Genomic DNA, 14363 nt, shown 5'->3' on the forward strand with positions numbered 1-14363 from the left:
TGTATTCCATTTTGAGTTTATTTTGGTATATGGTGAGAGGTATGGTTCTAGTTTCATTCTTCTACACATGGATATCCAGTTTTCCCAGCATCATATATTGAAGAGGCTGTCCTTTCCCCAATGTATGTTCTTGGTACCTTTGTCAAAGATTGGTTATCTGTAAGCACAAGGATTGATTTCTGGGTTCTATACTCTGTTCCATTGGTCCATGTGTCTGTTTTTATGCCATTGCATACTGGTTTGGTAACTATAGCTTTGTAGTATATTTCAAATTCAGAAACTATAATGGCTCTGGCTTTATTTATTTATTTTTGCTCAGGATTACTTTGGCTATTGGGGTCTTTCATTGTTCCATATGATTGTTGGGATTGTTCTTTTCTTTTTCTGTAAAGAATATCATTAGTATTTAAATGGAGATTGCATTGATGCTTTAGATCTCTTTGGATAGTAAGGACATTTTCATGACATTAATTCTTTCAATCCGTTAACATGCAATGTCTTGCCATCTTTTGGTGTCCTCTTTAATTTCTCTCATCAGTGTTTGGCAGTTCTCATTGTGGAGATCTTTTATTTCCTTGGTTAAATTACATTCTAGGTATTTCATTTTTTGGTAGCTATTGTAAATGGGCTTGCTTTCTTGATTTCTTTTTCCACTAGTTCATTGTTGGTGTATGAGAACACTACTGATTTTGCATATTCATTTCATATCCTGCAACTTTACTGAATTTGTTTATCAGCTCTAGGAGTTCTTTGATAAAATCTTAGGTTTTTCTATATATAGGATCATGTCATCCACAAACAGTGACAATTTGACTTCAACTTTTCCAATTTGTATGCCCTTTATTTCTTTCTTTTGCCTAATTGCTCTGGCTAGTATTTCCAATACTATGTTAAACAGGAGTGGTGAGAGTGGGCATTCTTGTCCTTTTCCTGTTCTTAAAGGAAATGCTTTCAGCTTTTCCCCATTCAATATGATGTTGGCAATGGCTTTCTCATATATGGCTTTTAGTGTGTTGAGATACTTTCTTTCTTTACCTAATTTGTTGAGAGTCTTTATCAAAAACAGATGTTGAATTTTTTCAATGCTTTTTCTGCATCTGAGCTAATTATATGATTTTTGTTCTTGATTTTGTTCATGTGGTATATCACATTTATTGGTTTGCTTATGTTGAACCATCATTGAATCACTAGGATAAAATCCACTTGATCACAGTGTCTAATCTTTTTGATGTGCTATTGAATTCTGTTTGCTGATATTTTGTTGAGAATTTTTGCATTTATTTTTAAGGACAAAGTTTTCTTTTTTTGTTGTGTGTCTTTGTCTGATTTTAGTATCATGATGATGCTGGCCTCATAGAATGAGTTTGGGAGAATGGCCTTTGTCTGATTTTTTGAAATAGCTTGAAAGGATTGGTATTAATTTCTCTTTAAAGGTTTGTAGAAATCAGCAGTGAAATCATCTGCTCCTGGGCTTTTCTTTGTTGGGACACTGCTGATTATTGCTTCAATTTCATTGCTCATTATTGGTCTGTTCAGGTTTTCTATTTCTTCTTGGTTCAGTCTTGGTAGTTTTTATGTGTCTATCCATTTCTTCCAGATTTTTGAATTTGTTGGTCTATAGTTGTTCATATTAGTTTCTAATGATTCTTTCTATTTCTGTGGTATTGGTTGTAATGTCCCCTTTTTCATTCCTGGGTTTTGTTATTTGAGTCTTCTCTTTTTTTTTTTTTCTGTTAGTCTAGCTAATGTTTGTCTATTTTGTTTATCTTCTAAAGAACGAAGTTTTTGTTTCATTGATCTTTTGTATCATGTTTTTGGTCTCTATTTCATTTAGTTCTGCCCTAATCTTTATTATTTCCTTCATGTACTGACTTTGGGATTGGGTTGTTCTTATTTTTCTAGTTCTTCGAGGTGTAACAGATTGTTTATTTAAGGTCTTTCTATTCTTTTGATGTAGACATTTATCGTAATAAATTTCTCTATTAGTATTGCCTTTGCAGTATACCATAGGTTTTGGTATGATGTGCTTTTATTTTCATTTGTTTCAAGAAATTTTTTGATTTCCTGTTTAATTCCTTCTTGGATCCATATTTTGTTCAGGAGCATGTTGTTTAATTTCCATGTATTTATACAGTTTACAGTGTTTCACTTGTTATTGATTTTTAGTTTTACTTTGTTGTAGTCTGAAAAGATACTTGAAATAATTTTAATTTTGAAAAATTTGTTGAGAATTGATTTGTGACCTAACATGTGGTGTATCCTAGAGAATGTGTCATGTGCTGATGAGGAGAATGTATATTCTATATTTGATGAAATGCTCTATAGATGTCTGTTAAGTCCAATTGGTCTAACATGTGATTTAAATTCTGTGTTTTTCTGTTGATTTGTTGCCCAGATGATCTGTCCAATATAGAGCAAGGAGTATTAAGGTCCCCAACTATTATTGTACTGGGGTCTAGCTCTCTCTTTAGATCTCATAATATTTACTATATATCCGGGTGCTCCAATGTTGGGTGAATATTCATCTATGATTGTTATGTCTTCTTGCTGGATAGATCCCTTTATCATTACATAATGATCTTCTTTGTTTCTTTTTGTAGTTTTTGGTTTAAAGTCTATTTTGTCCTATATAATAGTTGCTGGTCCTGCTCATGTTTGGTTTTCACTTGCATGGTATATCTTCTTCCATCACTTCACTATTAGTCTGTGTGAGTCTTTACAGATGAAATGAGTTTCTTCTAGGCAACATATAGTTGGGTCTAATTTTTCAGTCCACTCATCCAGTCCATGTTTTCTGAGTGGGGAATTCAATCCATTTACATTTAAGGTTATTATTGAAATGTATTGTCTTACTCCTGGCAATTTATTGATCTTTTTATGGTTGTTTTATATATCTTTTGTTCCATTCTTTCCCTTTTATTGTTTCTCTTCAGTGTTTTTTGGTTTTTTGTGGTAGCAAAATCTAGTTTATTTCTCTTTCTCATTTGCGTATCTGCTCTATCAGTGGGTTTTAGTCTTTCCCATGTATTCATGGTGGTGATTATTGTCTTTTGGCTTCCAGATGTAGGATTCCTTTGAGGATTTTTTGTAGGGCTGATTATGTGGTGGCAACCTCCCACAGTTTTTGCTTGTTTGGAAAATATACTATTTGCCCTTCATTTCTGAAGGATAGCTTTGCTAGATAAAGTTTGCTTGACTGGCAGTTCTTTTTTTTTTGGGGGGGGGTTCTTTTAGTGCTGTGAATATATCATCCCATTCTCTTCTATCCTGTAAGGTGTCTCCTGAGAAATCTGCTGTTAGTCTGATGGGGAGTCCCTTATAGGTGACTTGACACTTTTCCTGTTTTTAGGATTGTCTCTTTGTCTTTGACTTTTGACAGTTTTGACTACAATATGTCTCAGGGAGGATGTTTTTGGATTGGATCTGTTTGAGGATCTTTGATCCTCTTGGATCTGGAAGTCTGTATCTAACAGTTTTCCTGTATTATTTTGTTGAATAGATTTTCAGTGCCTTTTCCTTTCTCCACCCCTTCTGGAACACCCATAATTTAGATGTTTGTACACATAGATTTCTTTATTTTTTAAAATTCTTTTTCCTTTTTTTTTTTTTCTTTTTTGTCTGCCTGTGTATTAGTCCGTTTGTGTTGTTTATAACAGAATACACGAAACTGGGTGATTTATAAAGAAAATGAAATTTATTGCTTACAGTTTCTGAGGCTGGAAAGTCCAAAGTTCATCTCATAGTGGCAACAGTGACCCAGTCATCTCACATTGCAAGATGGTGGAAGCAGAGAGAGCAGAGAGAGAGAAAGACAGACTGTCCTCTTTTTAAAAAGCCCTCAGAACCATGCCCTTGACCACTATTTTTAATACATTCACTATTGCACAGTCCTACAATCCAATCACCTCTTCAAGGCTCCATTTTTCAAATACCATAATAGGATTTTCCACCCTCTTTACAGTCACATTGGGGCTAAATTTCTAATACATAAAACTTGGGGACACAACTCAAGCTTCAGGGAGCTTTGGGGGGACATAATTCAATCCACTACAGCCAGGGTTATCTCAAAAAGACTGTCTTAAAGATCAGAATTTCTTCTGCATGCTCTACCCTGTTGCTTAAACTCCTGGTTGTGGTTTTTTTTTTATTATTATTGAATGAATCCTTTAGTTTCAGGAGTTCAGCAACATTCTTTCTTAATGTATCTATCTCTTTGTAAAATTCCTCCTTCAGATCTTGGATTGTTTTTCTCCTATTATTGTGTCATCTATCCTAGTCTTCTTGTGTCTCGTTGAGTTTCCTTAAGATTACTCCTTGTAATTCCTTTTCAGTCATTTCAAAGTTTTCTTGCTGTTTGGGGACTAGTAACAGAATAATTATATTCCTAGGGGGTATCATATTGTCTTGTTTTTTCTTATTTCTTGTATTCCTACGATGATGTCTGGGCATCAGGTGGAGCAATTGCTTCTTCTGTTACTCTGAAGTGGCTTTTGAGGAAAGAGACTTTCTCCTGTAAATGTGTTTTATATTGGCCATTGGGTAGGGTGTTTTAGTTTTGGCTCCATGTAGACTGAGTAGTGTAGTCTCTGTGTGGTGATTTTTACTGTATTCAATATCAGAGTTGTCTATGAGTGCTGTGTTGTGTCACAGAGATTGTGGGTGAGATTTCAAGCTCTTTGGGGTAAGCACCTGTGTCACTCTCTGGCCAAAGTGGGTGACCCTGGGTGGACTTGTTGGCACCCTAACTGGTGTTCTGTGAACCCAGATAGGTGCAATGAGGTGTACTGAAACTCTCAGCTTGAATGGATGACCCTGATTGAGGTTTCTTTTTCCAGTGGCTCTACACATGTCCCTTCCCTGCATCAATACAGTCTTGTGGGCTCTTCCTGTAGTTTTCCCCACCAAGTGCTGAAATGTGTTTTTAGGCTGGGTCAAAAATATTGAGTTTCTCTTCTGGCTCAAAACATCTATGGGGATAGAGGGTGGGGAGATATAAGTGGCATTCAGAATTTCTGGAAAATGTATGAGTCTAAGAGTACCTGTTGGTGTTACTGCAGATTTTTTGAGGTTACCCATTCCCAAAACTTTGGAGGAGTAATTGTGGAATCTAGAGAACAGGCTGTGGCTAGTAAATGCATAGAAGTACAAAAAATATAAAGGGGTTTGGTAGTCTTCTAGAATCTAGACTGAGGAAAGAATGCTTTGATAAACTAAGTGCCTTTCTCAAATAGCATCTCCATATGAACAAGTACTTTAAGGCACTGCTGAAGTAACAAAATAGTCTCAGAAATTATACATACTGGTGACTTCATATAAGCTACTAAAAGTCATGCAGATAATGTCGGTTGTATATCTCTATTAGTTTTCTAGTATTCTCCAATATTTAGAAAACATTACACTAGAAGATTCTATGAAAAAAATGTTGTCATAATTGGGTTGCAAACCCATTTCTAAAATGTGCCTGTTTCAATTTACTGCCATGTTAATTTGACTCTAAAGAGGTGAAACTTAAAATTATTTCAGCCATCCACTTTGTACAGCAATACTTTCAGTAAGATTATTTTTCTCTTTCTAATGTAAATGACTCAAGCCAAAAAGATCTTTCTTGCAGAAGATTTCCATATAGTACTGCTAGTTTTTTCCTTCTTCATGTTTTATACATGAGGCTGCAGCATAAAAAATTTTCTGTCAACCGAACAAATTCAATTGGAAATTAAGGACATTTTCTTTAGAGAGAAAAATGCATGACAGTTCTTATAAATAAATACACAAGTGTACTTTTCATTGCTGAGATTTTCCAAAGAAAAATTTCCAGTTTGCTCAAACAATAGGCTAGCTCCTAGATCTTCCAGCTACAGGAACTTGTGGTCTTTGGTAAATATTAGCAGAACAGGCCTATTCACAAAGGCTGCACACCTGATCATCTGATCTCAAACACACAATGTACCCTCACCACTTCTGGGAAAGACCAGTCTAAATTTTTTTTATAGGTTGGACATAATAAAAATAAATAAAGTTTCCACAAGCAACTAGTTTAGTAAACTCCATTTATTAGCAATGTACTGTGGCAACCAGCTAATATAAAAAAATTAAAGATTTTCTCATATGTTTTCTTAATGTAAGCAGATAATTATTACTATAATCCTTGATTTTATTTATTTTGCCATTAATACCTCCCCAAAACAGCTAATTTAATGAAACTATTTGGCTATGTAGATATCAATCAGGGCTAATTATTTCTTTATTACTGAAAACCATGCCTTATCTCTTGCTGTGTGAACAAGTTTTTCATTTTTTACTTGTTTTTCATATATTTATTCTATAATTGATTCAAGTATTTGTCTAATGTATACTAAAGTCTTTGTTATTTATCATCAAAAAAAGCTAGAATATGTACCAAATGTCTTCCTAATGATAAGTTATAGTGATTGAAAAGATTTGACTAATCTTTCTCTGCTTTGTTTTGAAACACAACTGATAGTTATTACTAATCCTATTACCCCAGCTATAATAAAGATGATGAACAGCATTTTTTAAGCATCTACCTGGAGAAATGAGGGAAGATCACTTTATAGAACATAAATGAATTCATGTCTATCCCACCCAGTTGGTTTCACATGAATATTATTATATTTTATTATTTCTCTTAGCCATGTGTTCTTTGCACCCTCCACATTTATTTTTTATAGGTATATCTTTCTCAATTTGTAAAATGAAGAATATATCATCCAGGAATGCTTCTTTGGCAAACACATAAACCCAATGAATGTTTGACTGGCAGGCTCATTCAATTTATTCTTGGTAGGTTAAGTATTCAAATGACATTGTCTGCAATTGTCCAACATTTGAGAGATCAATAACATCCAGATTTGCTGATGGTTTTTCCTTGGGCTGTCCAAATAAGAAAACAAGTCTGTATGTTCCAGACAGTAAGGCGGGAAATAGTATTAGGAAGTGTGATTCAGGTCAATGAGGTAATTGGAGAAATGTCATGACAACCAAAATTAAAATGAGCAGCTTCCCATTGTCTGTGCCAGCTACTCCTCAGGAAATCTTCCTGGTTGCTTTTTGTTCATACTAGACACAATAATGTGGTGGCAAATTACATCCAGCTGAAAGGGAATTGACTCCCCCTCAGCAGGTATTGTGTGAGCAGACAAGTTCTGGAAGGACAACATTCAGAGTAATAGCCAAGAACCAAGGAAAGCATCCATACGCATGCACACATCCACATCCACGTTAATTCTTCTCTCCCCATTGGTTAATGGATACAAAATCAAAACTTGATAGGAAAAATAAGTTCTAGTGCTGTACAGTAGTGCTAGGCATCTATAATTCACAATAATTTGTTATATGTTCTCCAATGACTAGAAGAGAGGAGCTCAAATGCTGTGATCACAAAGAAATGATATTGTGATGATGAATATGCTGATTACCCCGATCTGATCATTACACATTGTGTATGTGTATTGAAACTCTATACCCCATAAATATGTACAATCAATACATGTCATATAAAAATAAATAAATAAATTCTTCTCTCCCATTTCTGCTGTGGTAGTGCTTGGAGATCATTTAAAAACTTTTAAAATAAAAAGTTCCTTTTAACTTCATACCATTCTAAGTGGCTTCATGATTTATTTGTATATACTATGGTGCAAAATATTCTGAAGCCTTGGCATCTTCTTCTTATGATTCAAATGTTCTCCAGGACAGTAATGGCATTAGAGGGTACCTTCCCTCCATCAGCTCGTGGGCTTCACAGTATGGCAAAGTAGATGCATAATCCCATTGTGAGCCCTTCCTGTGTCAGACATACAGGTGCCATTTTGTGGAGTCTTCTGCAGATATGATACATAAAAATAGATGGATTGTCCTTCTTCTATACACTTGTCCTCCTTGACCTCACAGATTTGGAGGTGAACTACAGTAAGTTCTCTGTTGCCTGCACCAGTGAACTAGGAAATGGGCCATTATCCTCTGGAAGATGTTCGTACAGGTAGCCTTCTAGATGAATCTTTGGGACTCACATTGACATGGCAATTGCTTTCTTCTCTCAATTGTTGGCATCTCACATGGCCATTGATCAGCTTGAGACAAATTAAGTCATCATGCAGTTGACACAGTTTTCTCCTTGCCTGTTGCTGAGCCAAGCGGAGTGGATTGGCATATTTGCTGACTTGATGGCGCAAAACCCCACAAAAGCAAAACAACCTTTTACCAGCACAAAAATAGACCAAAAGATGCTAACTCTGTTCAATACACTTGTAAATTCATTCTAGAATATGAAAGAATGTAAAAATAAATGCTCCATTGATGGCTAATCTCCCAATACACAATTTTTTATGTAAGACAGTGCTCTCAAGTGATAAATAGCAAAGTCTCCTGAAAGTTGTAAGGAAAATTACCCTGAAGACCTCTATCTTATTAAGTTACCATAGTAGTAAAATCTCAACCTACTAAGGTAACTTTCTAAACAGGTCAGACTTGAAATTCTATGTAGCAAACCTCTAAATATAAAGAATTTCAGAGTTTAAATTGTAGAAATCCAACAGCTTTGAGGACTTTTAAACTATTGAAACAACTGCTATAAATGGGAAACAGTCCAAACAATTTTAATTCATGCAATATTACAACTAGAGAGACTACATGGTGATTTATGAAGGACATGTTTTTGATCTGGGTTTTGGAATTTTTGCATGAAAGGTGAATTTGTGCTCAGAATGCTTGCATCTTCAAAGACCCGTGAGTTTGGCTGTAGATGCATACAGCATTTGGTTTGGAAATATATGAAAGAAACACTACTATGCCTTAAGAACATGATTTAACTGTCAATTTGCTTTGATACATAGATTTAATTTTTAAGTCAGTTTATATATGCTACTCACTGGAGGCAACCACCTCACTGCTATAGAAATTTCTGAAGATTTGAGATTATCTCCGTGTAGTAGTCAGCAATAAATAGACACCAAAGGCAACTAGGATATCATCTTTTTTTTAGTGCTGAGTTCCTTAATTTAATGGCATCTCCTCAATTCTATTTAATCTCAAGTGTACTGGGAACTGAATAAAGAAAAGAATAAATGAATGAAGTCAAATGTAACATAGACAATGTTTCTGGAATAGCTACTTAATTCATCCTCTTCAAAGAATAGGATCTAAAAAATATATAAGAAAACATGATTTCTGAAATCAAAAAGTACAATCAAGTGGAAGAAGATAAATATACACCTGTGATTCATCCAGAGACTGACTACAAAGCAGTGTGTGAGCAAGTACACGATTGTTTAGTATACACTGAGTGTGCAATTGCTAAAGAGATGATGAGCAGATAGGCATCAGCCCTAGGCAAATGGTGGACTCTCTCCTCTCCTGAGGCTCCTCCCTACCATTTCAACTCTCCTCTTACCAGAGAACTCGCTCTCCTAGAGTCCCATCACTTGTTGAACCAGTACAAGAGAAACCTATGGGATCCAAGACTTTACCCTGTATCTCCTTTGGAACCAAAATTTGTTTTATTTCCTCTTGGACCTAAGTATCAACTATGCCTTAATACCCTTTCAGTAGAGGGAGAAGATGAGTTTGATAGGCAGGTGACCTTTTGGTGCCTCTCAAATCATTGCACATAAGCAACTTTCCTGCCTGCTGCCTCCATCTGTAATCAACAGAGACAACTGAGAACAAAGAAGAGTAAAAAACACGTTTCTAAAAGAACGGTGTTTGCATGTGAGACATAGGAGAAATCCTAATGCTCCAGCCTTCAGGGATTTGATGAGAAAGGTGAGTTCTTGCCTCGGGCACAAAATTTAAGTGGGCACCAAAAAACACAATCATCAAGAAAGATGATATTTTAATGCAATGTTTTTAAAAATAAATATGTACACACAAAAAATCCATGATTTAAAAATATCAAAAATTTAAATAAAGACAGAATCAATATTACTGATTTTTCCTTTTGCATCAAGTTCCAATATGGCTTGACATGGCAAGATTACTAATCCTATCTTTCAAAAAAATTTTGTTTTGTTCATCATTGATTTTCCTGCATTAATTTTAACTTTAAAAAATGTTTTATTAAAACATTATTTGTCTTGATCATTGAGATTTTTTTTCACCCCCGCCCCTTAAATTTGGCACATACTCATTCAACCATTGATGATAAAGGGGAAAAAAGGGAAAAAAATATAATGTGGGGGAAAAGATGGTGAATGTAGTTTCCAATAATGTCAAAACATTAAAGTGAGTTTTCCTGGAATGAAACAGTGATTAAAAAGCCAGAAAGAGGGCCGAGCCCGTGGCGCACTCGGGAGAGTGCGGCGCTGGGAGCACAGCGACGCTCCCACCGCGGGTTCGGATCTTACATAGGAATGGCCGGTGCACTCACTGGCTGAGTGCCGGTCACGAAAAAGACAAAAAAAAAAAAAAAAAAAAAAAAAAAAAAAAGCCAGAAAGAAAATAATAGGTCAGGAATATAGTTATACATTTGGGAAATTTCACAGCCACAAGAGGGCATCAAGTAAAATCGTGAGAGAATGTACACTCCACTAGAGCACAGAAACAAAAGAACAGAGGACCGAGGATTAATCTAAGGAGTTACTATTAGTTCTAAATGACAGATCTTTCTCTAGTCGATTATCACACCCGAAGCATAACATAGTCTAGAACGTGGTTCTTGAACTTGCATGTGCATCTGAATCATCTGGAGGGCTTTGTGAAATGCGGATCATTGGTCACACTCCCAGGATTCTATGTCAGAAGATGCGGCTTAGGGCCTGAAAATATGCACGTCTGGCAAGTTCCCAGGAGATACTGATACTCCTGGGCCAAGGATCATACCTTGAGAACCACTGGACTAGAATAAAGACTCTTTACAACAGAGTGGTTCATTTAAAAGTATAGGTAGTAAAATGCCCTATGGAGAAATCAAATTGTATCATTTCTTACTACTAAAACTCTTTAGGAAGAAACGAAAGTAATTATTCCACCTCCCCTCTGAGACCAGACAATAATGGCAAGGAATAAAGCTAGTGGGAAAACAGCCACAGAGAGTGGTGGGGATCGTAAACTGGAGACTATGTGCCCAGTCTAAAGGTACTGAAGTCTCATTAAGACAAAATTCATCACTATGTGAGACAGATAATTTGTACCTTTGATATTCTGGACCCAACAAGAATATTAAACTGAATTGCCTGAAAAAGAAAGGGTTTGGAGGTGTGGTGGTTTAGCATTTGATAAGAGGAGCAACCAGTTTCCTGGAAATTGGTTTGATTCTTGCAACTAAGGAGAAAAGAAGGATCAGTTCGCAGAAGTGACATAGATCAGAGCCTGTTAGAAAGTAGCTCCTTGCTACTGGAAAACTGGGAACTATGTCCCGCAACTTAGGAAGCTTTAGTGAAGGTCACCTAGTCACTTGAGGCTGGAAAAACTGGAACTGCCTGAGATCTGCTCATATTTGAACAAACCATTAAAACATGGGCTATGGCAGCCACAAGCAAGGAGAGATTGATGAATGGTGCTGCCCTTCATTTTCCTGTACCCCACAAATACTGGGGTCCTCATATAAGCCAAGAAAGGGAAGAGAGGCCTGAAAATTACTGAATTTGGACTTCTTATCAATCTTGTAAAATAAAAATCTCAAGCTGTATTTAATGTAATCTAGCAAAATGGGGAGATGTGACATTTCTTACATTCCGGGTGTTATGGAGCAACCCATAATTTCTTTAGTTAGAAAAGACAATTTGATAGCAAACCAGCCTAATAATCTGCAGCACTAGCTTGACAACTGGTGGTTTACAGAGTAATGTATGGAACCCAATCTGTCTCCCCCTCCCCCGCCAAGAATTTACTGAGAAGCCATCAGTTCCATTCCTGTTTCTTTCAGCATGAGCTGGTACAACCTGTTTTTCACATTGCAAAGGGTGAGTCATCTGAGAATTATATAACAGTATGGAGCATGCCAAGCAAGTTACCAACAAGAGATATGTCTCATGGTTAGACATGGGTGCCTGATCGGATCTCAGTGTAAAAGAAGCTTTCGAGCAGGCTGCCTGAGCTTCATTTTTAGCCTTACAAACCAAGGTACATGGAGTGATTCACCAGATGATAAAATGACCAATAAACTGAGATAATTCAGCAGAAGCAGGGGCTCAGAACCAGATGTATGCAGGTGCTGTGGTCTGAATGTTTGTATCCCCCCAGATTTCACGCGTTGAAACCTAACCATCAACGTGATGGTATTAGGAGATGGGGCCTTTGGGAGGCGGCTAGATCATGAGGACAGAACCCTCATGAATGGAATTACTGCCCTCATAAAAGAGACCCCAGAGAGCTAACTCGCCCCTTCTTCCACGTGAGGACACAGCCAGGGGGTACTACCATCTATGAACCAGGAAGTGGGCCCTCACTAGACACCAAATCTGCTGGCACCTTAATCTTGAACTTTCTGCCTCCAGAACTATGAGAAATAAATTTCTACTGTTTACAAGCCACCCAGTATATGGTATTTTGTTACAGCAGCCCAAACAGATTAAGATAGCAGGTAAGCAGTAAGCCATCTCCACCTTCTGGAACAGGTGTCTGCAAACTATGCACATGGGCCAAATCTGGACACCATCTACCTCTGTAAAGAAAGTGTTATTGGAATAAAACTGCTCATTTGTTCATGTTTCCTCTAGCTGCTTTCACACTTCAGTAGCAGAGTTGAGTCGTTATGATGGAGATTGTTTGGTCTACAAAGCCAAGAACATGTACTATGTGGCCCTTTACAGAAAAATTTGCTGACCCTCGTTCTATAAATAGAGAGAGCAATTCAGAGGCTCCCACTTCGCTAAATTCACCTGAGTTATGGTCCAACTGAAATTTATTTACATTTCAAAGGTCAGGGTACCTCAGTGATGTCTGGTCATAATAACATCTGTGTACAGATTTGACAGAAAATATCAATATCCTTAACCTGGAGAAATCTGAATGTAGAGTCCCCATCTGTATTAGCCCACTTCTGTTGCTTATGACAGAATACTTGAAACTGGGTAATTTACAAAGAACAGAGATTTGTTTGGCTCACAATTCAGGGACAGCTGCATCTGGTGCGGGCCTCAGGCTGCTTCTACTCATGGTGGAAAACGGCAGGCAGGCAGCTGGTGAGTGCAGAATCACATGGCAAGAGAGGAAATGAGAGACAGGGAGAGGAGGTGCTAGTGTCCTTTAAACAACCAGCTCTCATGGGAACTAATAGAGCGAGAACTCACTTACTACCCCATCCCTCGGAGGGCATCAATCTATCAATGAGGGATCTGCCCCCATGACCCAAACCACTCCCAACATTGCCAAGTTGGGGACCAGATTTTGACACGAGCATTGGGGGTATGACATATCCAAACTCTATCACCTTCTAATGGTGACTTTCAACCTGTTTTTAGGGTTCAGACTTTAGTAATTGGTCCCAAACTTCAGGTCTTCCTATTCCTCTAGCTGGATTCCAAGTTGGAGGAATTACTACCATGGTCTGTCCATAGTTGTCCCATAGAGTAACAAGTTGCTTTCTGGCCCTGCCCAGCATTACTGTGTGTAGGTAAAATGAAGAAATTGGCAAGTTTGTCCTCCCAGTTCTTTTCTTGGAAGCATCTCAATTTCAGCGCCCTAGTGTCCTCGTATTCTTTTCTAATCAAAACATGCCCTTAGGAGAAAACTTCTGAAAATCACTCACAGTAGAAGACAAATAATATATCCAAGTCCTGGAAGCATCAGCAAGTAAGTGAGACAGAGAAATTTTTCTTTCATTCTCTCTCTTTTTGAGGTGGGGATATAAAGACACAGAAAACAACAACAACAACAAAATAATCCCCCACCAAATAGGCTAGAAGTTTCTCCTCTAAGAGTTAGCTCTTTTTTGATTGATCTATAACCCAAGAACCCTTTCATGGAAGTCACCCATATTGCTCAATAAAAGTGAAGATTGTGATGTCCCTCCTGGACCTATTGAATCAGAATATCTGGAGATAAATCCCAGGAAACTTCATTTTCAACAAGCACAATCCCCTTGCATGATTCTTATGTTGAGTGAGGTTTGAAAACCATTGCACTAGACTGCGTGCAGTTGTCCCATTGTCCTGCCCACAGGACTTGTATCTTGATGAACAAGGGTGGTGGGCTGGCCATGTTCCAGGATCTGACATTGCTCAGGCTGATTGGTCATTTAATAGCTACTCACTTTTTGGTGAGTGACAAATTTCTCACATTTCTCTCTGATGGGGACAGGTCTTCATGTAATGTTTAGGAAAGTACAATGCAAGTTTACATTTCTTTTCACATTAACTGCACAAGGAAATGCTATAAGGTAGTTATTAGTATGTTTCAGGAAAGTT

Source organism: Cynocephalus volans, chromosome 7, assembly GCF_027409185.1.
Source record: "Cynocephalus volans isolate mCynVol1 chromosome 7, mCynVol1.pri, whole genome shotgun sequence".
Classification (NCBI taxonomy): domain Eukaryota; kingdom Metazoa; phylum Chordata; class Mammalia; order Dermoptera; family Cynocephalidae; genus Cynocephalus; species Cynocephalus volans.